At 41.3% G+C, this 27339-nt stretch overlaps 1 pseudogene; it reads left to right on the top strand.

Moving 5' to 3' along the window:
- The first annotated feature begins 21840 nt into the window (after positions 1 to 21840).
- Positions 21841 to 21962, top strand: LOC145405504 (5S ribosomal RNA; annotated as a pseudogene).
- Positions 21963 to 27339: the final 5377 nt, after the last annotated feature.

The following is a 27339-nucleotide window of genomic DNA, read 5'->3' as shown; positions in this document are numbered from 1 at the left end:
TCTAACAACTTTACCTCATCATCCTTCCCTCCTCTTTTCTACTCTGATGGTTCTGTAGCTATTTCTTCTACCGATAAGGCAGATCTCTTCACACAGACTTTCTCCTCCAATTCCACCTTAGACGATTCCGGTGCTGTTCCTCCGTCACTTCCCGCCTCTGACTTCCTCATGGCTGACATTAAAATTTCTTCACCTGATGTATTTTCTGCCATCACTGGCCTCAATACTAACAAGGCATATGGGCCTGATGGAGTCCCTCCTGTTGTTCTCAAGAACTGTACTTCTGTGCTTACACCCCGCCTAGGCAAACTCATTCACCTTTGTCAGCTTGTACCTTTCCTTCTTGCTGGAAGTTTGCTCTCACTCAGCCAGTCCCAAAGAAGGGTGACCACTCCCAACCCTCCAACTATCATCCAATTGCCTTAAGGTCCTGTATTTCAAAAGTTTTGAAGTCAATTCTCAATAGAAAAATTTTAAGGCATCTTTCCTATCACAACCTTCTTTCTGATCGTCAGTACGGGTTCCGTCATGGACGCTCCACTGCTGATCTTCTCACCTAACTTTCAGACTCCTGGTCATCCTCCTTTCGGGACTTTGGCGAAAGCTTTGCCATTGCACTTGACATCTCAAAGGCTTTCGATCGAGTCTGGCATAAATCTTTAATTTCCAAACTCCCCTCTTAAGGTTTCTATCCCTCTATCTGTGCCTTCATCGCTAGCTTCCTTTCTGGTCGTTCTATAGCTGCTGTTGTAGACAGCCATCGTTCTTCTCCTAGATCTATCAACAATGGTGTTTCTCAGGGCTCTGTCCTATCACCAACTCTCTTCCTTCTATTCATCAATGACCTTCTAAGCTGTACATCTAACCCTATCCACTCATATGCTGATGACTCCACCCTTCAACTTTCCATTCGGTTCCTGCAACGTCCATCTCAGCAGTTACTTCAACAAACAAGGGATGAGGCTATGGCACACCTAATGTCTGACATGGCTCGTATCTCTGACTGGGGTAAAAATAATATGTTTGTTTTTAATGCATCTAAGACTCAGTTCTTACTCGTATCAACCCGTCAAAATCTTCCACAGGTTTAATAAATGTTTAATAATATTCAGCTTAATCCTGCATGATCCTTGAACATGCTTGGGGTTTCATTTACTCGGGACTTATCTTGGAAAGATCATATTACATCTCTTGTAAAATCTGCTTCCAAGAGATTGGGTGTGCTAAGCCGACTCCATTCTTTCTTTACCCCTGCACAATTGTTGACTCTATACAGGGGTTTTATCCGCCCATGTGTGGAGTACAACTCTCATGCGTGGGGAGGCTCCCCACACACAGCTCTTCTCAATAGGGTGGAGTCAAAGGCTTTTCGTCTCATTAACTCTCCTCCTCTTACTGACTCCCTTCAACCTCTGTCTCTTCGCCGCACTGTTGCATCTTTATCTCTTTTCTATTGCTACTTTAATGGTCACTGCTCCTCTGAACTGTCTGCATGCAATCCTCCACCTCTACGATTGGCATGTAGCACCCGTCTAGCAGCAAACTCCCATCCCTTTTCTGTCCAACTCTCTAATGCAAGAGTTAACCGTTACTCCCAGTCCTTCATTTATGCAACAGGTCAACTCTGGAACTGTCTCCCTCTGTCTGTATTTCCTGCTGCCTATGATCTCCAGTCTTTCAAACGCAGTGTGTCCAGGCATCTCGAAATGAATGGATCTTGAATTTGGCTCTCTCTTGTATTTTGTTTTTCTCTTGGAGGGAACTCTTATTGAGGGCTCATGGCCTTTGGTTCCTTCTTCCTCGCATAAAAAAAAAAATTAACACATTGTCGTCTTCATTGTCAATGTCAATGTCTGCATTGCTAATAGAATTTTCAGGGTTACCCTCTTGTGCTAGTCTCTTAAAATGATTCATATTTTCTAAAATTAGTATAGGCATATAAGATTATTTCTGTGTTCCCTGTAAAATCTGCCAATATAATCTAAGGTCTTTGGTCTTGGCATTCCGTAACTTTATAATTAAATTTCATTTTTCTTTCCCTTTGATTCGTTTCAGTTCTTGCTTATATTTCTTACTTTTTGTTATCATGTCATTATAAGTATTCAGAGTTTTTTCTATATTGTTCTTATGTTTTGCCTTATGATACTCTTTCCTGCTTAAATAACATTGTTTATCATAACCATACATATTACTATTATTACTTTTCTTTATAAATGCCATACCTCTCTGTGAAAAAAAAAAAAAAAAATCAAAACTGGTTCAATAAGAATTGTCCTTAACCCGTCACGTCCCGAGCTATTTCGCACCTCCGACACCCCCCAATCCCGAGGTGTTTTGGAAAATTTTATTTTTGGCTAAAACTTCTACTTTTGTTGAAAAACAAGGGAAAATCACTAAGAAAGGGCTTACCGTGGTCCATAAGTGGTCGGAACACTTGAGGTCCCCCACGCCAGGTATCGTATTCTGTCACGTTTTCTATGGTAGGAAATTTTGGGAGAAACCACAAACACCTCTACAATTATTGAATTTGAACTAATAAACAATAAGAATAACAATATAATGGTTTTCAATGATATATATATATGAAAAATAAGCATAGTACTTTTGTGCGAGCATAGCGAGTTTGGTCAGAGTGGTAACACGCTGTGCTAAGTTTCTTGTTTCAGTCAACATATCATTTTTTCTACTTGTATACTACTGTTTCAATGCCATTTTACCATTTTGTACTGTATGTAATTGTTTTCAGCTGTTTTCATTCGTTGCTATAACATGTAGCATAACTACAGCGCACATCTGCTTATTCAGTGTACTCACTATGACTCATATCTCAACATACCATATTGTTTTATCACTTTCATAGTATATTTTTCCTTATATTGAACCTTTCCTCCACCACTGTAAATGTTTTCAATTATTTACATTCATTACGAGGGCATTTAGCGAAATCTATCTATCCATCTATCTATAGCCCGACGCCCTAATCCCGCAAAGGGTGGCCGCAGACAAAACGCCTCCAAGTCACTCTGTCACCCACCATTTGACTCCCCTCCCCCCAATTCACCCCCCCTCCCTCATATACCTCTCAACTCCATCCCTCCACCTCATCCTCGGTCTACCCCTCCCTCTCCCTCCCTCCACCTCACCTACATACACCCTCTTAGTCAGTCTTTCACTCTCCATTCTCTCCACATGTCCAAACCACCTCAGTGTATTTCTCCTAATCTTTTCAACCACATCCACATCTACCCCACAACGTTCCTTCACTTCTTCATTCGTCAACCTGTCCCTCCACGTCACTCCACATGCTCCTCGCAAGTAACTGATTTCCACTGCTCTCACTCTTGACTTGTTCCCCTCTTGCAAGGTCCACGCCTCGCTTCCATACGTCAGGGTAGGGATCACAATACCATCATGCAGTGACTTCTTAACTTCCATACTCACCTCCCTATTCCTCATCACTGCTTTCAGTGTACCAACAACCTTTCTTCCCTGCTGTACCCTTTCACGTACTTCATCCCCCAAAGTTCCATCCTTACTCATCACACTACCCAAGTACTTGAATGCACTCACATTCTCCATATCCTCACCATCCAACCTCACTGCACACTCTGTGACTTCATTTCTCTCAAACACCATAACTTTACTTTTGTTTACATTAACTTTCAGCTTCCTCCTCCTACACACTGTCCCAAATTCATTCACCAAACCTTGCAACTCCCATTCATCTTCACTCAACAATACTGTATCATCAGCAAACAGCAACACCGGAAGCTTCCAAATCTCACCCTCATTCATTAGGGCCACCCCCACATCCACTGCCCTACCTTGCACATCCTTTACAACCCCATCCATATATATATTAAACAGCCATGGAGACATCACACACCCCTGTTTCAGTCCCACATTGAGACCAAAGAACTCACTCAGCTCACCATCCACTCGCACCGTAGCCCTAGCTCCCTCGTACATACCCTTCACAGCACTCAACAATTTCCCCTTCACTCCATATATTCTTAATACCTTCCACATACCTTGCCTATCTACTCTATCATAAGCTTTCTCCAAGTCCATGAAGGCAGCATACACTTTCCTTCCCTTCTCTAGATACTTCTCCACTAAACATCTTAGAACAAATATCTGATCTACACACCCTTTTCCCTTCCTAAATCCCCCTTGTTCTTCTCCAACTAGCTCCTCTGTCATATCCCTAACCCTATCAATGAGTATTCTACCATATATTTTACCAGTCACACTAAGAAGGCAAATACCCCTATGGTTACCACATACTTCTCTCTCCCCTTTTCCTTTGTACAGAGGAACAGTTATACCTGATTTCCAGTCCTCTGGAACCCTTCCCTCTTCCCAAGCCAATCTACTCAACTTCCATATCCACTCCACAACAATCTCACCCCCATACCTAAGCATTTCACCACACACTCCATCAATTCCTGGGGCCTTTCCCAGCTTAATCTTCTTCACCGCTTCCACTACTTCCGCCCTACTGATCTCTTCCTCCCTCCTGTCATCTCTTCTTCTCCCAGCCATTCCCCAGCCACTTATACTCACACTGCTCTCACTCTCTACATTCAACAAATCCTCAAAGTGCTTCTTCCATCTCCTCAATTTCTCTCTCTTCTCCGCCAACAATCTATTATTCTTATCTTTCACTCCCCTACTATTTCCCCTTTCACACTGCCTTACTTTCTTTACCTCCTTCCAAAACAATTTCTTACTCTCCCTCCATTTCACACTCAGATTCCTCCCAAACTCTTCATCCACTTTCTTCTTACTCTCCTTCACCAGTCTCTTAACCTCCCTTCTCCTGCTCACATATACCTCTCTCTTCTCTCTCTCATCTTCTTCCCTACCTCTACTCGCCAACCATTCACCATATGCCTTCTTCTTTTGTTCCACAGCTCGTTTCACCTCATCATCCCACCATGCTGTCCCTTGCACACCCTTGCATCTCCTCCTCACTCCACAAACCGCCTCACATGCTGCGCTTATCTCTTCCGTGAATATCTTACATACGTCTTCCACCCCTTCCATCTGCTCTAGCTCATACCTTCCCAATCTTTCTTCCACTATGCTCTTATACTCTGTCATTTTCTCACTATCTTGCAATTTCTCCACTCTTCTCACAGGAGCTGCTTCCTCCTGTCTTCCCCTTCGTCTCCTCAACCACTTTCTTTGCAGCTCTACCTTGGCCATCACTAAGTGATGGTCCGAGACTCCATTCCCCCACCCTCTCCACACCCTTGCATCCAACACTTGTCTTCTCATTCGCTCATCCACACACGTAGTCTATCATTGCCTTTCGTTCAACAAGTTCACCATCCATCCTCCTCATTACTCTCCATGTATACCGGTGGATCATCTTATGACGAAAGTAGGTGTTGGCTATTGCCAACCCCTTACCAGCACAGATGTCCACCAAAGCACTACCATTCCCATCTACTTCAGCTGGCACACCCCACTGACCAACCACTCCATCCACTCGTACATTCCCAACTTTGCCATTCATGTCTCCAATCAACAGCACTCTCTCGCTCCTCTCAAACTTGTCCATACATGCTTCTACTCTCGCCCATATTCACGTAGCAAGCACACTCTCTACCACTCGTGTTTCAACTTCTACTTTATTTCTTCACTCCCAATATACTTCCCCACTTACATTACACCCGTTTACACCCGATATTGCACTATACATATTTACAGGCCTTATTTATTCAACTGAGCGTCAGAACATTGCCCCAAAATACCCTTGCAATGAATGTTTCGACTAAGATAATACTCATACACTTACATACTAATTTTCCACTTATATTACACCCGTTTCCAGTTGTATAATCCTATTTACATATTTACGGGCCTTATTTATTCCACTGAGCGTCAGGAAATCACATCTATATACACTTGCTAGGAATATTTTGACTTAGAATAAATTTCAGCACTTACAAAGCTTTCAGCTTATATTACACCCGTTTGCATTTTTCATACAAATATTTACATATTTACAGAAAAGCGCATCTACATACACTTGCTGGGAAGGTTTCCACTTGGAAAATATTTATGCCCTTACATATTTTTCCACTTATAAAACACCCGTTTCCACTTCCATACTACTATTTACAGATCTATGGGCCTTATAATTACACTGAGCATCTGTTTGTCGCATTTATTTCTGAGTATCAGCGTCATATCGCATTCACACCATGTCAGAAGTGCATCAAGGTGTGATACTCACTGAAACAAGGGTGAATGCAGAGACCCACGTCACACTCAACGCACTGGTAGCAGATGTCTTTTCTCTGAGTGGTGGGTCTCACCCGGGAATTGCTACACACATGACACCTGCGCTGGGGCCTAGGTCTATTTGGCTGGGGAGGTATAGGAGTGGGGAAATGGCGGGCAGATATTCTCAGGGGAGTTTGGGTGGTAGGGGCAGTGCGTGTGCGGTGTTGGAGCCTTTCAACAGCATACCAGGCAAAAATCTCATGTGTGAGCTCCCTTACAAACCCTTCAAAAATTTTCTGAACTCCTGTTGTCATGGCGTGCAGGTAGTGGCAATTCAGGGCAGTTATATCTAGCAAGTGAAAGAAGAGCTTCAGGGCAGTTATATCTAGCAAGTGAAAGAAGAGCTTCTTGTACCACTTCATTGTGGTCCTGGCACACTCTACAGAGGGTATCATGGAGTCTGACTGTTCACCAGGCACATGTTGATGTTGTAATCGAGGACACACTCAGGTTTCCATATGTGGCGCCTGTTCTTGCTCCGGTAATCCACGGACTCTGTACAGTGCATCAAGGGGCGGTGAACCGTGGACAAGAGGCTGACTTCTCTATTGTGGTTCCACACTGTTGCTAGTATATTGTTTGCCTGGAAGAAGACAACCTCATTTCTGTCAAGTTTCCGCCCCACCTTGACAATGTGATGCCAGTTCACCTTGACGGTACCACAGATTCCCGTGTCATGTCTGTGTAGATAACCAGCGAGAAGAGGGCTGGTGTACCAGTTGTCCAAGTAAAGGACGTGACCACGATGAAGGTAGTCTTCTATCATTATCTTTACCACTGCTCCAGACAGTCCAATACTCTGATCTTCTATTATGTCTGTCTGTGCACTGGTGTACAAGACTATGTCTTGCACATAACCAGTCCTACAGTCACACAAAACAAAGATCTTGAACCCAAAACGGTGCCTTTTGCTGGATATGTACTACCGAAATGAAATATTGAATCTCCACAACACTAGACTCTCGTTTATGACGAGGTCTCAATAGGGATAAAATGAGGAATGAAATGTTTGCCTCAGATGATCAAAGACCAACCTAATTTGCCTCATCTTATCTGTCATTTGCATATGCAGGATCATCAGCATCGTATAAGTGGAGGCGACTTAGAATTTGCTGAAAGTGATTATGGCTCATGACTTGGCCAAATATTGGTGTCAGCATAATAGGGTCCCTTGACCAGTATGCCGGAATTCTGTTCTTTCGTACAATACCCATCACAAGTACCAGGGCAAAAAATAAAAACATTTCTGCAAGGGAGACTGGGTAATCATATTTGATAGAATGCCTGCTCCTTGTGCCCAATCTTTCACTCTCACGTCGCTGGCTGCTAGCGAAACGGTTTGTTTGGTCCACTATTTCCTCCAAAAAACCCTCACTGAAAAAAAGGTGGAAAAAATCCAGCCTGGTGGAATTAGGGCGAATTCCTGGAGCGGTGCAGCCAGCGTGCCCCTGCTCAGTGAAGGGGTGAATGATGGGAGAAAATTCACTCCCATCCTCCCAATTCCATGACACAAATCCCTCGTCCCCATCGTCCCCTTCGTCTGGATGGGGAGGAGATGCTGGTGGGGGAGGTTGGGGAGGAGGAGTGCAGAGGGCTAACCCACTCGCACTCCTCTTCCCTCGGCCTTTACCCTTTCCCTTTCCCTTACCCTTACGGCCTTGTGGAACATTAGGGGGCTGTGGGGATGAAGTCTGGGAATATTGGGGAGCATAAAACGTGCCGGGGAGTGGTTCCTCCCCACCTTCCCCCTCCATGACAACACCACGTGATTCATCACGCACCCTAACTCGCCCAAGCGATACTCCCTGCCGCCTCAAACCACCACGGAAGAGCAATGACTCACTCCCGCCACTCTCACTTTCTATGCCCGCTCCTGCACTTTCACTTTCACTCCCCACTCCCTCCATGCCACTTCTGCCCTCCCCTAACAAAAGAGTAGGCCCATACCTGCTTGTACGACGTGGTGTGCGCTCGGGGCCGCGATGGGTGATAATCTCTTGGCCGTACCACATGGTAGCATGTCCCACGGCTCCGTCCTCGTCCTCGTCCTTGTCCTCGAAATTGGGCTCCACATCACGCTGGGGCTGCCGAGAGGATATTGCACATTGTTTTTGTGCAGGCTGACCCTCTCTAGCAGCACGATAAGTCACACTTCCTGGGAGACGGGACATCCTCATCACTGCTGCTGCTTTCCACCTCCTCTGGTTGGACATAATCTTTGTCCACAACCTCGTCATCCAGTGATGAATCACTGTCGCCTGTGAAGGAGTCCAGGGCGGCTTAGATTTCCTCCTCCGAGAGACCTATATGCGCCATGTCTGACCAGGGTCACTGTTAACAGGTGAGTGACCAAGCTGAGGGTGAGCGCGGATTGTGCGGGGTCGCCGAGTGTCCCCGCCTGGTGGCATGTAGGTGAAGGTCAAGCGACCTTATGTACCAAAAATCAAGCGCGAATTTTGAAAATTGTGGAAATTATGCACCTTGCAATTTATGCGCGAGTACCAGTATGTCGACGGGACTGGCAATTACAAAATGTTGCAACGTAGTCATACGTCGATGGGAAGTCTCGCGTTAAATCATCATTTACATCCGAAACAGACTTAAAATCAGCATTTTCGATTACATTAGCCACAAAATCATGGTTTATACTGTTAACATATTCAGTAGCTCTACATTTATCCCACTTTCCTGGTTTATTGTTTCCCTCAGATGTCAGAGAGAGAGAGAGAGAGAGAGAGAGAGAGAGAGAGAGAGAGAGAGAGAGAGAGATGGAACAAAAGAAGGGAAGGAAGTTGGGAGGCAGTCAGGGAGAGAAGGTTAGACACAGAGAGGGAAGGAGGGTTTGAGACATGGGGGGGGGGAGAAAGTGAGGGAGGGAGGGAAGGAAGGAGGGAAGGTAAGAAGCAATGGGAGAGATGGAAGGTAATATGTGAAGGAGAGGAATACCTAGACTGCGTGACGTTAGATGAAGAAATTTTGTTGGAGGAGGAATTGCATTATAGGCAGATGAGCGGGTAATATGGACAAAAGTGCCCCATTTATCAAAAGGTAATATACAGACAGTGTTCACTGTATGCCAGGGATGCAGTATAAAGATACAAAAACTTTTCCCTTATCGAACTGCCGATATATATTTACTGCTGGAGTTACAGTGGTTCCGTAGAAGGAGGTTCGTCTCCTGAAATATGCATCCAGAGTCAGGAGAACGAAATGTTATTTGTGGTACACATAAAAGCGGCAGCTAGAAGTAAGTCTTCACAAATGCTTGCTTATGTTCGTACTAAACTGGTCCGTACTGTCTCACACACACATACACACACAAACATAGTAAGTAAAACATTTCATCTTTCACATGGACTGGTCTCAACTCTTCGTAAGCACTGGGAGGGAACAATTTCAGCAGTCTCCTTCACTAGGAGGAGGTCTGATCCTCTAGTGGAGTTTAATTGGACAAATAATGATACAGAGAGCATGGTGGTTAATTACAAATGAAAAAGCAAAAAAGTACCAAGACAAAAATAAGAAACGAAGTGCATGTTAACAAGGGAAATAGGTACAGAATTACAGGACAGCTCCGTCAACACTGATGTTTTTACAAACAACTAATATTACACAAAAGAAACGATGGCAATAAACACTGCATACAATAACAATACTTAATTCAAAATTATTGCACGTTTACCTGGTATCAGTCAGCCCACATATTTCAGGTTCTGCTTCTTCAAACACCAGCAAAACCTCTCTCTCCCTCCCTCCCTCTCCCTCTCTCTCTCTCTCTAGTACTCACGCCTCTTACTCGTACATTCCAGGTCGCCACCAGTACACGGTCTTTTGCACGTTCCGTGGTTAATTGTTTGTCCTCTCTGACCCCAGGCCATTCGTTTGTTGTCTTTCTTACTGTCTTGGCCACTAACACACTCAAAACACTTTTTTAATTGTCTCTTGGACACACAGGAAACATGTGGGGATGGACTGGGAGAGATTGAAGAGGCATAGTGTGTACATACACACACACACACACACACACACACACACACACACATATATATATATATATATATATATATATATATATATATATATATAGATAGATAGATAGATAGATAGATAGATAGATATTTATATATAGATAGATAGATAGATAGATAGATAGATGGATAGTTAGATATACAGGATATAATACAGTAACCACAGACCAGACTAAAAGTACGTTTGTGGTCGATTTCCCGGAATGGGAGCGTTGCACAAATCCTTAAATTCCCACACCCATCTCAGGATTAATGACAACTATGCATATCACCAGCCATATAGAAAATTGGCTGGAAGTAAAAGGAACTGAAGTAAATAAAGCTCTAATTCAACCAAGATAATAACAAGGCGCGGTAATTCCAACATGTCAGAAAAAGAAAATTGGCAGTTATAATATGGCCACGGCTAGTAAAGTCACTGCAGGAAGGGGAAACGAGAGTTAATCCATATACTGGCTGAAGAGATGGTCAAATCTGAGCTATAAATTTTTAGGTGACGTGAGCGCGGGGGGATAGCAGGCTGCCTGGAATGCTTGTGGCTCACACAAACCCGGTATTTCTTTGGGGTTAACACTCAGGCTCCTGTAACTGTATATATTTATGTGTTTGTTTTGTGATTTCTCTCTCTCTCTCTCTCTCTCTGTATATATTCTGTCTAGTTGTTTGTTTGTGTGTCCATATATACATCCATCAATCCATCCATCCATCCATCTATCAGTCTTTCTATCTATCTATCTATCTATCTATCTATCTATAATTGATCTATATTTCTATCTCTCCGCCTATCTATTCATCCGTCCATTCATTCATCCTTCTATATATCTATTTATCTTCATTACAAACTATCTACCAATCTGTGTCTGTCTATCTTTCTTTTTCACTTATGGCCAGATTCCTTAATCGCGGGAGGGGTGGCCACGGACAACTCACCTCCACGTCACTCTAAACTGAACAAAATTGTTTATCGTCAGCTGAAATAAAATGAAGGGAAGACATGCCCATCAAATATATAGTCCCTTCAATATCATACCATGCTTCTAGTTTTACTCTTTGTGTCACCCGTCGATTTATCTAAATCGGGAATAACCTCTATTTATTAATGAAATAATGATTGTTTTACGTAACCCATCCAATTCTAAACGTATTTTCTAAGCTGAATAAAATGTAGATATCCCTTCCAAATCCAAAAGCATCCAAGCCTAGCAAAATCTAACAGTAATAATAATAATAATAATAATAATAATTAAAAATATAATAATAATTAATAATAATAATAATAATAATAATAATAATAATAAAATAATGAAATCTAATAGTGATGGAGTTTAACGAGGCAGGTAAAGTTGACCTATGTATTGTGATACCACTTAGGGAGGGGGTAGAATGTGGGGTGGAATATTTATATGGTCAGATGGGCTCCTTTGTCTACTGTCAATCTCAGATGAATCAGATCGTCAGGGATTTGCTGGAATAGAGTTTTGTCCTTGTCCCTATCCCTCAGCTGAAAAGAATCATCGGAGCTTCGCTGAAATAGACCAGTGGAATTATGGTGACCAGGAAAGCCAAGCCAAATTCCAGCTTTAGCTACCTCAAACTCCTACGACAACCAGTCCGCTGAATAAAATAATCTGGCATTAGCAAGAGCAGAGTACAGTACAAAAATTGTCCCAAACATGAGCGAGCTAATACGGCAACAAGATTACAGCTATACATTGTGAGATGCCCGTGAGGTAGGAAAATAGACGGGGCCATTCCTGTAGGGTAAACGGGATTCTTATTGTAATGTCTGGGCTCCAATGAGGTTTGGGTTATGTACTTCCAGATGCCATTATTTTCCGCATACAAAGTTTAAATTTCCTGAGAGACATTTATTGAAATATGATGTATAATGCTATACCCTCTGTTTTTCTTTACACACACAGTATATATGGACCTGAAGAAGTCAAAATAGAGAAAAAAAAGAATGAAATCGACTTCACTAGTGCAGATAAGAATAAAGCAATCATAAATGTCTCGAAGATAAACAAAGTTAATATAGGATGTGACCATAGAATGATGGGCTGCACGCCCAGATTCAAAATCAGAAGTGAAAGAGAGAAAATAATAAAAGATAAAAAATAAAAAAGTGTCCCACAGGAGTATGCGAAAACAAAGCAGCCTTTCAGTTAGAAATATCGAAGAGATTTCAGGCTCTAAGATATACTGAATGTGACAATGATGAGTTGAATAATAGATTAACAAAAGTGCTAAGAGAATCAGCGGAGGTAGAGGGGAAAACTGTTACAGCCAAGGCCCTCAGCTGGCCCTCTCATGTCAGATCACTTGCTAAAACCGCCTCAAAGAAACTTGGATTATTGTACAGAGTCCGTAACTTCTTCGCCGATGAGCAGTTAGCTATAATTTATAAGTGTCATGTGCGCTCTCAGCTTGAATATTGCTCACCCTTGTGGAATGGTTGTGGAGAGGTTGCATTAAGACAACTAGACAAAATTCAGAATAAAGCTGTTAGAATCATTAACAACCCTGCCATTACATATAAACTACCTCCCCTGCAAGTAAGAAGGAATGTTGCCTCCCTTGCATTATTTTACAGATATTTTTTTGGCAAATGCTCAGACGAAGTTGCGTCCATGGTGCCACCTCTCCATGCCTTCCCTCGTGCTACACGGGCATCTGGTAGCGCTCATGACTGGAATGTCACTCATCCATATTGCAGAACTTCTGCCTATCAGAATTCTTTCATTCCCCGAACTGCATCTCTCTGGAACTCGTTTCCCTAGAGTTGTTTTCCTCCAAATTTCAACCTACAACTGTTCAAGTCTAACTGTTACAGATATTTTATGAACAGAGGACACCAGTAATCTGGTGTATGGATTATTTTTTTTCCCCATTTGCTTTTCCTTCCTCCGTTCTGTTATTTAAAAAAAAAAAAAAATGAAGAATTCAGAAACGACATTCAAGCTCACGAAAAGAAGAAGGGAAATGAATATAAAAACAATGAAAAATGAAACAGGACGGACGGAAATAAAATAAGCTTATCAACAAGCAACTGAGATTAGAAAAATGAAAAAGAACATGGACCAGATCAAAGGAACCGCCAAAAAAGGAAAACGTCTTAAACGTCCAAGGTAAAATGGCACTAGGAAAGCAACAAATTGCATCACTGAAACACAAAGAACGGTGAAGTCATTAAATGAAGGGATAAGATGGGAAAGAGACTTAAAGAATTTTACAAAGAACTGTATTAATTAAAGACAATAGTACCAATGGCTAACCTTTCAGTTAGCACAAGTGAAATACCTGAGGTAACACTCGAGGAAGTAAACATTTCTTTTTAAAATATGAAAAGAGGGAAGGTCCCAATAGAAGATGGAATAGCAGCAGTTTTACTGTTGCGTGCAGGAGTAGAAGTACCAAACAGGCTCGCTCACTTATTTACTCAACATATATAAATTAAGAACTCCTCAAACATGGTGCAGTGCAATAGTTAATTTACTTTACAAGAAAAGGTGACTCGATAGTTTTAATAACTATCTACCCATTAGCTGATTGTCAGGTGTTTATAAACTCTCCACTAAAGGCCTAACGAACAGAATAACAACACATTTGGAAGAAATCCAAGCCCGTTAACAGGCAGGACTCCGAAGCGAGTATTCGACTACTGATCATCTACAAACTATGAATACTCGTAAGCACAGTGGGAACACTGCAGATTATAATAGACCACTGTGCTTAGGTTTTCTTGATTACGAAAAGGCTTTCAACTCAGTGGAGTTCATAGCCATTATCAATTCATTGCGAGTACAAGGAGTAAGTAAGAACATTGTAAAACTGCTCGAAAATATATATAAAGAAGGAACTGCTACAGTTAAAATACATAATGACTCGGAAAAAATTAATATTGAGAATGACGTGTATCATGGAGATACAGTTTTTCCAAGTAATTTACAGCATGTCTAGAAAATGTTTTCAACAAGCTAGACTGGGTAAACAAAGAAGGAAACATGTTAAGAGATGCAGATGACATTGTCCTAATCTCACAAATAGCTGAGACATTGCAAGAATGTTAAATGACCGAACAAAGAAAGTTCCAGAGTAGGACTAAAGATGATCCGGAGTACAACAAAAGTACAGTTAAACACAAACAAACCAAACAACGTCATCATAATAACCAAAGAAATTCTTGAAGAAGTCGATGAGTACAATTACCCAAGGCAAATACTAAAACTAAGGAAAGACCATGATAGCGAATTAAAAAGATGCATTACAATATATAGAAAGCTCTCAGTAAACATTGAGACATCATGAGAAGTAGTTTGCCAATATGTGTGAAAAGAAAAGTATATAACGAATTCATTATTCTAAGCTATGGCGTAAGGTTGTGAGACCTGGTGATAGACAAAGTAGATGGGAAATCAACTAATCAGTTCTCAAAGACCAATGGAAAGGTCAGTGTTGGGAATATCTTTAAGAGACATGAAAAGATCACCTTGGGTCAGAGAGCAGACATTATAGATGTTATAAAAGAACAGAATCGGAGGTGGGCAGGTCATGTAGCAAGAATAAGGGATAACCAACGGAGCAAGAGGCTGACTGACTGGACGCCAAGAGACTGGAAACGTAGCAGAAAAAGCCAGACAGGAAGTGGAGAGATGAGATAGAGAAGTTTCCAGTCATAATGGGGGAGAAATTGACTCAGTCAAGGAATTCGTGAGGAAGCCTTTGTTCAACAGTGAGCTTGCAATAGCTGATGATGTTGATGGTGATACGATATCTATCTGCAGTACTATATCTATCCATCTATCTATCAATATCTACATGTATGTATGCATGTGTGTATGTATGTATGTATGTATGTATGTATCTATAACTGATCTATATTTCTATCTCCCCGCCTATCTATTCATCTGTCGAGTCATTCATCCATCTATACATATATATATATATATATATATATATATATATATATATATATATATATATATATATATATATATATATATATATATATATACTGTATAGACCAACATTGAGGAACCCATCCAGTAGCTGTTAATATTTTGTAAAGCATTTGACAGAGTGTGACAACATTCCCTGCTATCCAAACTACCTTGGTACGGCCTGTCATCTTTTATCCCACTGATTTGTTCGTCTCTTATGCACAGAAAAAAGAAAAATAGTAAAGGAAGATGACATATATTTGAATTTCAACTCAATCAATGCTGGCATGCCACAAGGATCATTCCTGGCTTCATCCCTGTTCCTCATTCAATTAATGATCTCTTGTCTGTCACCCATAATCCCATTTACTCAAACTGCGAAACTCAGCACTTCACAGTTCCTTTACACTTGATATATCTAACTCCAAATTCGGCACAGCAATCTCCGTAAATCAAGACTTATCTACATCACTGAATGAGGACAAAATACCACTCATTTCATGTAAGGAAAACGAAATTCATCTAATATACCACAGCACTATCCGTGTATCTGTGAATGTGTGTGTGTGTGTGTGTGTGTGTGTGTGTGTTTTGGGCAGCCGAAACTACACATTCAAATCTCACCAAAATTGCACAAAAATCGCAAAAAAGTCGCTGATGTGAAAAAACTTGGTCCCATCACGAATGAAAAACTTTTACTATATTTAATGAGCAATCACATTTTGACCCAAAAACGCCGCTCCCGGCGCCTGGCATAGGATCTCCGTAGAATTTTTTGCCCAAAGGTACAACTAACATATATAATAGCAGTAGCTGTGTGTCTGTGTGTGTATTTGGGACTTGCATTCGGACAACTTGAGTTTCGTTCCTGAAGCTGCAATTAACACGATCATTTGGTTAGCTACAAAAAATCCAAATGACAAAGTTAAACTAGAACAGCACATACACGGACTATCAAGTGCGAGGGGCCTGAAAGGCCCACGAGCACTTGTAATTTTACTAAGAAGCAGACATTGCCCGATTCCTTTATTATCATCACTACAACCAATATTCCTATCTCTAAAAGTATGAAATTATCAGTGTTTTGCTGCACAATACCTTCAGTTGGACCTCTTACGTTATATCACAATCAAAATTCGCTTTAATGAAACTTGGATTATTTTACAGAATCCGTAACTTTTTTCACTGACGGGCAGTTAGCTGTAATTTACCAGAGTCATATATACTCATATCTTGAATATTGCTCACCCTTGTGGAGTGTATGTGGAGAGATTGCACTTGAACAACTGGACAAAATTCGGAACAAAGCTATAAAACTAATTAAAAATCCTGCAAATATAAATCACGTCCCTCTGTTACAAGTAAGATGGAATGTTGCCTCTCTTGTGCTATTTTACAGATACTTTTATGACAAATGCCCAGTGAAGTTGCATCCATTGTGCCATCTCTCCACGCCTTCTTCCGTGCTACTCTGACATACGGGGGTGCTCACTGTATTATTTCTGCCTGCCAGAATTCCCTTATTCCCCGAACTGCATTTCATTTGAACGTGTTTCCACAGATTAGCTTTCCCCAAATAACTTCAGCCTACAGAAATTAAAGCCCTACAGTTAGAGATTTTATATCAATGGAGGAAGCCTATAATCAGATGTATGAACAATTTTATCATTTATTAAGAACTCCACAGTCTGTGGATTTCTTAATGTAATTGTATGTAATATATATAGATATTGTGGGAGAGGGGGGGGGGAATCTAGCAGGTTGTCATTCCAAGACCATTCGAGACAGAGACATGACATTTTCATGAGTGATGTATCTTGGATCCAGGCTTCCTCTGGCAAAAAAAAAAAAAAAAAAAACAAGCACTAGCGCCCTCTCTCTCTCTCTCTCTCTCTGTATATATATATATATATATATATATATATATATATATATATATATATATATATATATATATATATATATATATATATATATATATATATATTTTATTATTATTTTTTTTCACTCTTGTGCAGCAAAAACTGCTGACTCAATTGCTTCAGAAATGTTCCAGTAAGTAGTCGTCAACATATAGGCTACTATTGCACCTGTGTATTGATACTGAGATCCAACAAATACATTTTGAGATACTGATGATAATCAAAATGGCTGCCGCTTGGCTGAATGTGACAAATCAGAAAGTAATTGGCTGATTTTGACCAAACTCGGAGGAAATGTAGTGGGTCATGAGTGAACATGATTTGCATAGTATGAATGATCTGGACCTTGATCTCAAAGTCACAGGAAATATCCCAAAGTCCCATCACATTATGTCTTCAGTGTTAACAAAAAAAATGTCAGAATCCTAAGATTGCCTACTTTTCAATATTTCATTACAGCAATTATGACAAATCATTTTTTTTCTCACATTTTGATGATTTTTGGATCTAGATTCCCACATAAATTAATCTTGGCTAGAACAAAAATCATTACATATACATCTCCTCATTCAATTCATGGTACATTACTGATATTGCACCATTTACAACAACCCCTCTTGATACTTTTTGTATTTCAAAGATTGTACACCATATCTGACGTAAAAGTGTGGGATTTTTACATCATTCTAATCTCGAATTTTGCATTATCATCTTGAATTTGGAGTTTTGTAAATATTGCTTCAGCAATGATAGAATTTTGCTTTAATTTGTTTTTCGTTCGTCTGCTCATCTTGTGTGTGTGTGTGTGTGTGTGTGTGTGTGTGTGTGTGTGTGTGTGTGTGTGTGTGTGTGTGTGTGTGTTTTTAAAGTGGCAGAAATCGCGTTTAAAGTTTTTACAACTTTGAAGGACGATACCGCAAAAACTATTATCCATCCATCCATCATCTAATTCTGCGTTGCCCCATGAGGAGCGTAGAAGCCCGGGGCTAGGCAGTTGGTCCTGACATTTAAGATGAGAGTGACCAACCTCACTCATCCCTGAGTGGCATTACGTGAGCAAAAGCCCAATCACCCCTTGGATATAAACCTTCACCGGCCCGATCCGATTGGAGCACAATAATTACCCACTAAACCACCAGGCATCAAGTTTTGGTTATATGGTTACCGCCCAGCGTAGTAAATGGTTTCCTGGTGTACAGGAAACCATTTGGCTTGTCACTCAGTGTAGAGTCACCCACAGGCAGAAGGAAGAGGAAAGAATGAAGGAATGAAAGACAGAAGAGGGAGTGTAAAGTCACCCACAGGCAGAAAGACGAGGAAAGAATGAAGGAAAGAAAGACAGAAGAAGATGGAAGGAAAGAAGGATGGAGGAGAGAACAGGGCAGACACCCGAGAGCAGCACTACATTGAGAGGATGGTGAGCGCCCCCACCTACCACAAAAAACTATAATACCTAGGAAAATGGCGTTTACATCATCTTAAAGCTGATTCTCTCTGTCCAAAAACTTTTTAGGAAAGGTACTATTGTTTTTACCCGAAATAACAAAAAACAAAAAAAATCGACATATTAGCATACAATGCTGCTACTTTTATGCATAAACTAGCACCGCAGGACAATAGCTAGTGAGTTCCTTCATGTTCTAAGATGAAGTTGAATGTCTGTAGAATGGTTGGTTATGAATATGCCTGGTTATTGTCATGAAAAGTAAGTTTTATAAATTTAAAAAAAATATCAATACGCAGCATTTTCTTTTTCACCTGATTCTTGTTCTGTGCTTTTATGTGAACAATGGACACTTTACATCTATTAAATGCAATAGCAAACAAAATAACCCCAATTTTACTAGGAATAATGATGTTTTACATAAATAATCTTATTAATGAATACAATGGCTGCTCCAATAAAAAATACAATGGTTAAAAAAAAAAAAAAACTAACCTCACTGAATGAGTTAATGAACACAAAGCCATGGAAAGTTATGAAAGGTTATTGTTTCTTTGACTGAAAAAAAAAAAAGAAGCCAAAACTCACACTGTCCTGCTGAGGTGTTATAACCACCGAAATTACGTAGGTTATAACACACACAACAGAGCGTGCACACCGCTTGGTCAGCCAGAAAAAGCTTGGGACGAGAACATTAGTATTACTACAGCACAGCAACAAGGCTTGGGATGAGACTATCCTCATCGCCTTGGTGATTGTTAACACTACTTCACGCATAAAATGGCGCGCTGAGAAGCCATTTCCCGTGAGGACGGCGCATGAGTATACTCATGCTCCAAGATAGTGGTGAAAAGTTTTGATAAAGGTTGGCGATGTAAACTCAGTGTTATTTTTATGGGTTTTCGCCCTTATGTCTTGGGTCACACATCACATCCACCAAGTCTACATGAGAGTACATACTCTGAGGGACTGTGGGATAGCATTATCTCAATTCTCGACAAGGTGGCGCATGGGTATACTCTTGCACGCGGGGCCTCATATTATATATAGTGAGTGTGTGTGTGTGTGTGTGTGTGTGTGTGTGTGTATATATCTATGTATGTATTTTATACAAGGAAGAAGGAACCAAAGGCCAGGAGCTCACAAACCATTCCTTCCAAGAATAAAAAGCAAAAACAACACACACACACACACACACACACACACACACACACACATATATATATATATATATATATATATATATATATATATATATATATATATATATATATCACAAGCTTATTTGCGACATTGTGATAGTATGATATTGGGAACACCTGAAGAATTTTGAAATGCGTAAACTTTCGCTCAGTCCGTTAACTGCCTCGCTTTTGCACTGAGATCGTAAGGAGTTTTCTTACTACCTGTTGTTGTTTTCATAATTTGACTGTCTTTCTGTATAGACAGTGCATTTCATTAAACGAAACTTTTTGTGTTATTGTCAATCCCATGCATTGCTTTTCCGACCGTTGAGTTGAGCCACGCTCATCTTTCATGCTTTGTGCCCCAGCTTGCTTACTTTAGTTAGTCAGCTTCAGAGCACCACGGGACAAGGTACTCGTCGTGCCCAGCAATGAGAGCAGAATCTCCAGTTGTACAATGAATTCCCCGCATCTCCCTACCGAGTTGGTGGTTGGCGTAGTGGACTTAGCAGCGAGCAGCGCCTGCGCTAGCAGCAGACAGACGCCTAGTCTTGTGTAGCTTGAGCTCAGTTTCGTCCACTGATTAGTATTTCCGTTCTTTTTCCTACGTTTAAGTCTAATTAGCTTTTTGAATGAGAGTGAGTGAGTGTATTTCCTTTGATATTTGAATTCATTTTGAGATACTTGTAATTTAATTTTTTCTTGTAATTAATAAATTTACAGATCCTCTCTTGAGTTTCATGTAAATGTAAAATCGTGTTTGACTTCTCCACATTGTGCTTTCTTAAATTTGCTTATCCCAGTTTGCACAAATTTCTATATAAATCACAACTGGTACTTAGGCCAGTTCTTTTTGTATTCTCAAATCCGTTGTGTCAACTAGGAGTTAAGCACTAGCAAGAACTTGTCTCGATTATTATTATTTATGTCACTCCGGGGGTAAGGACACTTTCTCAGGCCAACAGTACTAATGATACAGCATTCGTGAGTGATTAGTCTCCGTTGTGTAATATTGAGAAAGTTGATAAGATTCTCATATTTAGAGAACTGGCAAAGTAAGCCAGCATAAAGTAAAATTTACTACTTGATTTCACAAGTCAGTTACCTGTGTTTACTTTCGATTATTAGCATCATTCTATTTCTAGCACTCACATTTTTCCCCCCATGACATCTGGCGACCTCATTCTAGGATATTAGTGACACCTGGTGACCTCATTCCAGGATTCACTCCTAACTTTAAAGTTATCAACGAAATAATACTCACTCACTCTTAGCTAGGTATATATTATCATTAAAGTTTATAGGCACTGCCTTACTGGTGGTTATCGATTTTTGCTTTATTAATTTCATGTAAAAATTTTATCAATTGCATTTTTTTTTTTTTTTCTTGCTTACCAGTTTAACTAGATAAAACTGGTCACCCCAGCCTGTGTCTATATTCTTTAGTTTTGATTATTCGCATTTCTCTGCGAAACAGCAGTCAGTACGTCATTCTTTAGTCCACTCAGCCTGAGCTGAGTTAGCATCATGGCTACTAATATATAATATGTACAGGAAGCAAAGGATATGGGGCTTACCAATCCCCGGGAAATTAAAAACTATGTGCTCTCACGGTACACTTATGAACAGCAACGTGATAGCGATGCTCGTGAAAGGCGTAAAACTCAGCGTGAGGAACGCGAGAGAGAACGTGAACACGAGTGAGAACAACGTGAACGCGAGCGTGCTGAGAGCGAAGCACGTGAGAAACATGAACCTGAGATGTTGAAGCTCAAGCGAGACTCTTTGACTTCAGGCACATCTGGAGCAGCCGACTCAAGCTCCATGAGTGCGCTTCCAGCACATGTTTTGTTAACCCCGTGCCTCAAGCTTCCTTCATACAAGGAAGGCGAGTGAATCGAGCCATTCATAGCTCGTTTTGAGGACAAGGCACAGCTGTACCAACTGGATGAAGCAGCTAATGAGTTCCAGTTTCTTAGCTTGTTTGAGGGCCCTGCCCTTGATATTCTCCACAGAATTCGTGGAGACAATCTCTTGTATACCACGTTGAGTACACCGCTTCCCGTTCGATCAGCGAAGTTAAGCAACGTTGGGTCTGGTTAGTACTTGGATGGGTGACCGCCTGGGAACACCAGATGCTGTTGGCATCCCTACGTCAAGTGGGGTTGGTGGAGGATTAGTGCCCCTCCCTGTAAAACAATTAACTCTAAGCCCTTGGCCACCCTGTCTGGGATACATGGCGTCTGGCAATGAATGAATGAATCTCTTGTATGAGATGATGATGACTTCACTCATCAAAGCGTATGATCTCACAGTTTACGATGCCAGGAGTCAGTTTATGAGGGCGTGCCTCCAAGAAAAGGAGGCTGCTTTTCAGTTCCTCGACTGTCTCACCGCTTACTTAGATGAGTGGATAGAGAAAGATGAGGCCCCTCACATGTGAGAGGGGATAATTGACCTTATGCTGCACACACAGCTAGAAAAGTCGTGGCCTGCTGAGCTTATGGCTCAGCTTAAGATCTGTCAGGTAAGGGATGCCAGCCAAATGGTGGAAAAGGCTGATGAATTTTTCACTGCGTATGGGTACCATACTCGTACGAATCAGACCTGGATCAGGAAAGATACTGCCACATCTGGGAATCCATCGCAGACTGAACCGCAGCATCAAGGCCGTTCTCAGAATAATGGCCATGGTCCAAACAAACCGCAGAAGAAGGACCAGGGGCAAAACACGCAGAAACCCAAATGGAAGAAGTACAAGCAGTACCCCCACCAGCAGCAGTAACCCAAACAGCAGCAGAATAAGGACAAACCACGTAACCCTCAGTCAGGACAATCAACTTTAGTGTTTCGTAGGCAGGAGACAAATGCCACATTAATACCCCAACGGCAGTATGGTAGTGCTGTCCCAACCAGTACAGGTACTTCCTCACAATTCACTAGTCCCCTTGTGACGTTGAACCCTCCTTCACAGGTGGTCAATGCTCCAACTCCTCAGATGGTGAGCACATCCCCTCAGGCATCTAGTTCTCAGGGTGCCACATTTGCCACATTGTTTGTTCTGCAGTCTCATCAATGACTGGTTGCTTCCTCCTCAGACCTTTCCACCAGCAACACTGCCTTTCTTGTTCAGCCAGGGTTTGTGGGAGGTGTTTCTGTAAATGTCCTGAGAGACAATGGTTCCTCAGGCTGCTCCGTCAGGCAGAGTACACAGGTAGACAGATCCAAGTTAGACATATTGATGGATCAGTGAGGCATGTATCCAGGTGGCATCTCCTTTCTACACTGGCTTGACAGCTGCTGTTGTCATGCCCGAACCTTTGTTTGACCTCATTATAGGTAACATACCAGGCATAAAAAATAGTTGCGCTGTAGACGTTGCTACTCAGACTTCGGCTGTTGCAGTAACATGAGCCATGGCCAAGGCTCCGGACCATGTCACCCCGTTGACCATCGCAACACTGCAAGATCTGATTTGTAGTCAAGATGTTGTCCAAGAACAACAGTCTGACCTGACACTTGTCTTAGTGCGTAAGAAGCTGGAGAGTAATGTGATTAAATATTCACAGGGAGGTCAAGCCAGGTTCCTTTGTAAGCGAGGACGGCTGTACCGTGAGCCACAAACACCCCAGGGCAAGGTTTGACTGCAGTTTGTCGTTCCCGCGAAGTAGCACCGATCAGTGTTTGAACTGGGTTATTGTTCAGCGATGGGAGGTCACATGGGCCAAAAGAAAACCTCTGACCACATCCATGCTGATTTTTCCTGGCTAGGAATTGGACAGGAGATAACTAGGCTTGTGTGTTCCTGCGATGTGAGGTCAGCGTACCATTGACCGGGGATGTGTCCATCCTGCATCACTAAAACCAGTGCCTATAATCGAACCATTCGAGAGAGTAGCAGTTGACATTGTTGGGCCAATTTCTCCTAGGGCTAGTGATGGATCAAAGTATATCCTCACTATCATTGATTTCAGCACATGGTGGCCTGAAGCCATGGCACTTAAGAATATAGAGGCTGTCACTGTTGCTGAGGCACTGATTGAGGTGTTCTGTTGCATTGGTATCCCCAAGGAGGTCTTAAGCGACCGGGGTTTGCAGTTCACCTCTGCAATGATGAACGAAGGATTCAGATTGTTGTCTATTCGAGGCTTGCGAACTACGCCCTAGCATCCCATGTGTAACAGGTTGTATGAGAGGTTCAATGGGACTCTCAAGAAGGTGTGAAAGTGCATGGCTGCTGAACAGCCAAAGGAATGGCCGTGGTCCATTGCCCCTCTTCTATTTGCTTATCGAGAAGCCTGACAGCATTCTTTGAGGTTCTCACCTTTTGAACCGGTGTATGGAGGGTTGGTCTGTGGGCCACTTCAAGTCCTTCGTGAGTTATGGGATGATGAAGAACCCGACCCTGAAGTCAAGACCTACACCTACGTCCTTGATTTAGCTGACCGCCTCCAGTCGACATGCGAGTTAGCTAAGGAAGAATTGATCAAGGCATGTGAAGTTCAAAAAGCTTACTATGATAAGAACGCAAAGCTTCGGAAGTTCAGTCCAGGCGATAAATGCTTGGTGTTACTCCTCACTGCCCAGAATAAGTTGTTGGCACAGTGGAAGGGTCCATATGATATAGTAGAGCGCATTTCAGACCTCAAGTACATAATTCAGATGGGGAATCTTCGTAAAAGGTTCCATGATACCTGTAAGCTTCAAAACACCCATATCTGGACATTCCTGAGTGCGTGCGATACATCTACATCTGGGCCGGACCTACTTCCCAAAGTAGGACTGATTGTAGGTCACAGCAACACTTGTCAACCCCTTCTCACCGTCTCCCTGGTCAGTCACCTGCCAGTCACAATGCAGGGTGGATGTAGCGATCAGTCACAGGAGTATCCTACCTCCAACCATTCTGTTCCAATACATGTTATGTTCTATGTTATATTTTTATGGCTAGGAGATCCTCAGTGTATAAAAAATAAATAAAAAATAACTAAGAAACTATAAAAAAAAAATAATAATTTCAGGTTCTTCAAACTCGTGTAATTTTCCTGAGGAAAATGAACTCGTGTCATTTTCCTCATGTAAATGGCACGAGTTTGCCAAAAAATAAAAAAATAAAAATAAAATGATAAAAGACCTTCAGTGCACTTCTATAGCCAACCACCTCACTTTGTCACCACTCAGTCCTTTACCACTGAGCTACCACGGCCCTTGGAAATGAAAGTCAGACATTCAAACCATAGTTTCCCATATGCCTTTCAGTGAAAAAAAAAAAATGTATAATGAGACTCTTCAACCATTTCGCGATTTACAGCTAGTTATTATCCCAAGTACAGTTATGTGTCTATATGACTTGACCATAACCCTGTAATCCATATCCATCTTTATTACATTCAGTACTGTACAGTTTCAAATGAATGTGAGGAAGGCAGGATATCTGAACCTTGACCCCACTTTATTGAAACCACCCTTATGTAAGCCACCACAGTATAATAATGACTGAAATTTAGCCACCTGTTATCCCATCGATATGTATGTGTGCCTATATGACTTGAACATAACTCTTTTATCCATATCCATGTCTTCCGTAACATACAATGTCAAAGGAAAGTGAGGAATGCAGGAAATCTGAAACTTAACCACACTAAAGTGATAACCCCAATTTTTCACCCACAATATTTGAACCTTAGGCTTCCTCGACCTCATCTGACAACAGATTGTTAGTCATCTTCTATGATCACATGTCATGAGTATGGAAACAGAGTATAGCTTTTTGAAAGTATGAGTTGTGGTGTTTGATGTGTTTGTGTTACTTTTTGAGTGAGGTGTATGAGTTGCTATATAAATATTCTGCGCAGGGTGTCCTCTAAAAATAACATTCTATCTGCTGTTTTAGTTTGTATTAATTGTTGTTCGAGGGTAATGTATGAATCACTATTTGAGAGTGGTGTATGAGTACTGTTTAAGAATGGTGTATCAGCAGATGTCCGAGTGTAATAAAGGAGTTATTGTTTGATGGTGGCATATGAGTCTCCTTTTGAGTACAGCATTTGAACTGCCGTTTGAGTAAGGTTGAGTTGCTGTTTGAGTGCATTATATGAGAGACTGTGTGTATAAGACTTGCTATTCGAGTGTCTGTGAATAACTGTTCAAACACAAATCTTTAAACCGTTCCTTGCCCGAACCGGATTTCGAACCTGGGTCCATTTGCAAGCCACCTCTCTACCTATTGGGCCACCGTCATCTGAATTATTATTTAAATTTGATGTAAGACCTGTCTTTTAAGAGTCTGTGAGTTTTTGTTCAGTGTGGTGCACGAGTTGTTTTATAAATGTATATTGGTTTTCCTGTAAACAAATAACCAGTAGAATGTGGTATGTGAATTTTGTTGGTGTCACGAACTTGCAAACATTGTATGATTAATTAAAATAAAATACTTCATTATGGGAGTCTAAGAACACTAGTGGAAATCCCAGTGAACTTTGCTCAGTTATTAATTATCCCACATTTTGCACTTCCATTAGAATAAATTTTCAAAACATTTATCATTACTTCAAGAGTGGCTGCCTATAAGCACAGACATTAGTGTATCACTGAGCGAAATTAAGACAGTAATTCCTCGATTATCCGACGTAATACAGCCCATGGCATGTCCAGGTAGTAGCTCCATCCTGATAGGGGACTTTTTCCCAGGCCCCCATTCTTACATAACCTAGCTTTGAAAACCAGTGCAAAAGGCCACTACAGTACATCATTCAACACTTGTTTTTGTTTAACACTACTGTATCTGGTCATGCAGACCTAAAAATGCAGTGAACACCCAAACCATAATAGCAAAAGGAAATACAATCATGGTAAAATAGCATAAAATTATGTTACAGAACAGTAAGCTACAGTAGAATAAAATCAGTGTCAACACTCATGATACAGCCTTCAGGCATCAATCTTGCCCAGGATTTTCCGCATCTAAAGAGTCAACGCTACCCTCTTTCTTTTTCTCGGTGAAGTGGCCATGATCACTAACTCTAGGAGAAGGCATGCAAGTAATAGCAAGGCCAGAAGCAGGTAGGGAATAACAACAAAAACCACTATGTGTGCCACGACACCAAGTGTTTGCATTGTAGCATGGGAAGTGAGAGACTAAGAGTGTGTGAGGGGGGGTCACTGGGGGATGCTGGGTAAACTAATCAGCCAGACATGGCAGTGCCACCAGGCTATTCCCACCCAAGGTCTACTGATAACAGGTCTGATCGTTTTGCCTCCCTGCGCATCTTGGTGACGTCACACGGTAATTTTCTCGGGAGTACAGAGAAAAGTAAGGGGATGGATAGCTGTGACAAATTACCACCATATACTAAGTTATTTTGTCACCTTCATCGCGTTGTATTATAACGATATTATTGCTGATCCTACTGTTGTTAGTGATTGGTTCTTAATTCATTGCTTCAGTGCTTTAAACTTCATAAGCAGAGTATACCAACGTACGCATAGGCTATCTGAATGCATCACTGTTTATACCTGTCTTAT

Source organism: Coenobita brevimanus, chromosome 7 (assembly GCF_032717465.1).
Source record: "Coenobita brevimanus isolate Jiangsu-jjx chromosome 7, ASM3271746v2, whole genome shotgun sequence".
Classification (NCBI taxonomy): Eukaryota; Metazoa; Arthropoda; class Malacostraca; order Decapoda; family Coenobitidae; genus Coenobita; species Coenobita brevimanus.
Note: the sequence above shows the minus strand (reverse complement) of the source record. Positions and strands in the feature narration are given on the sequence as shown.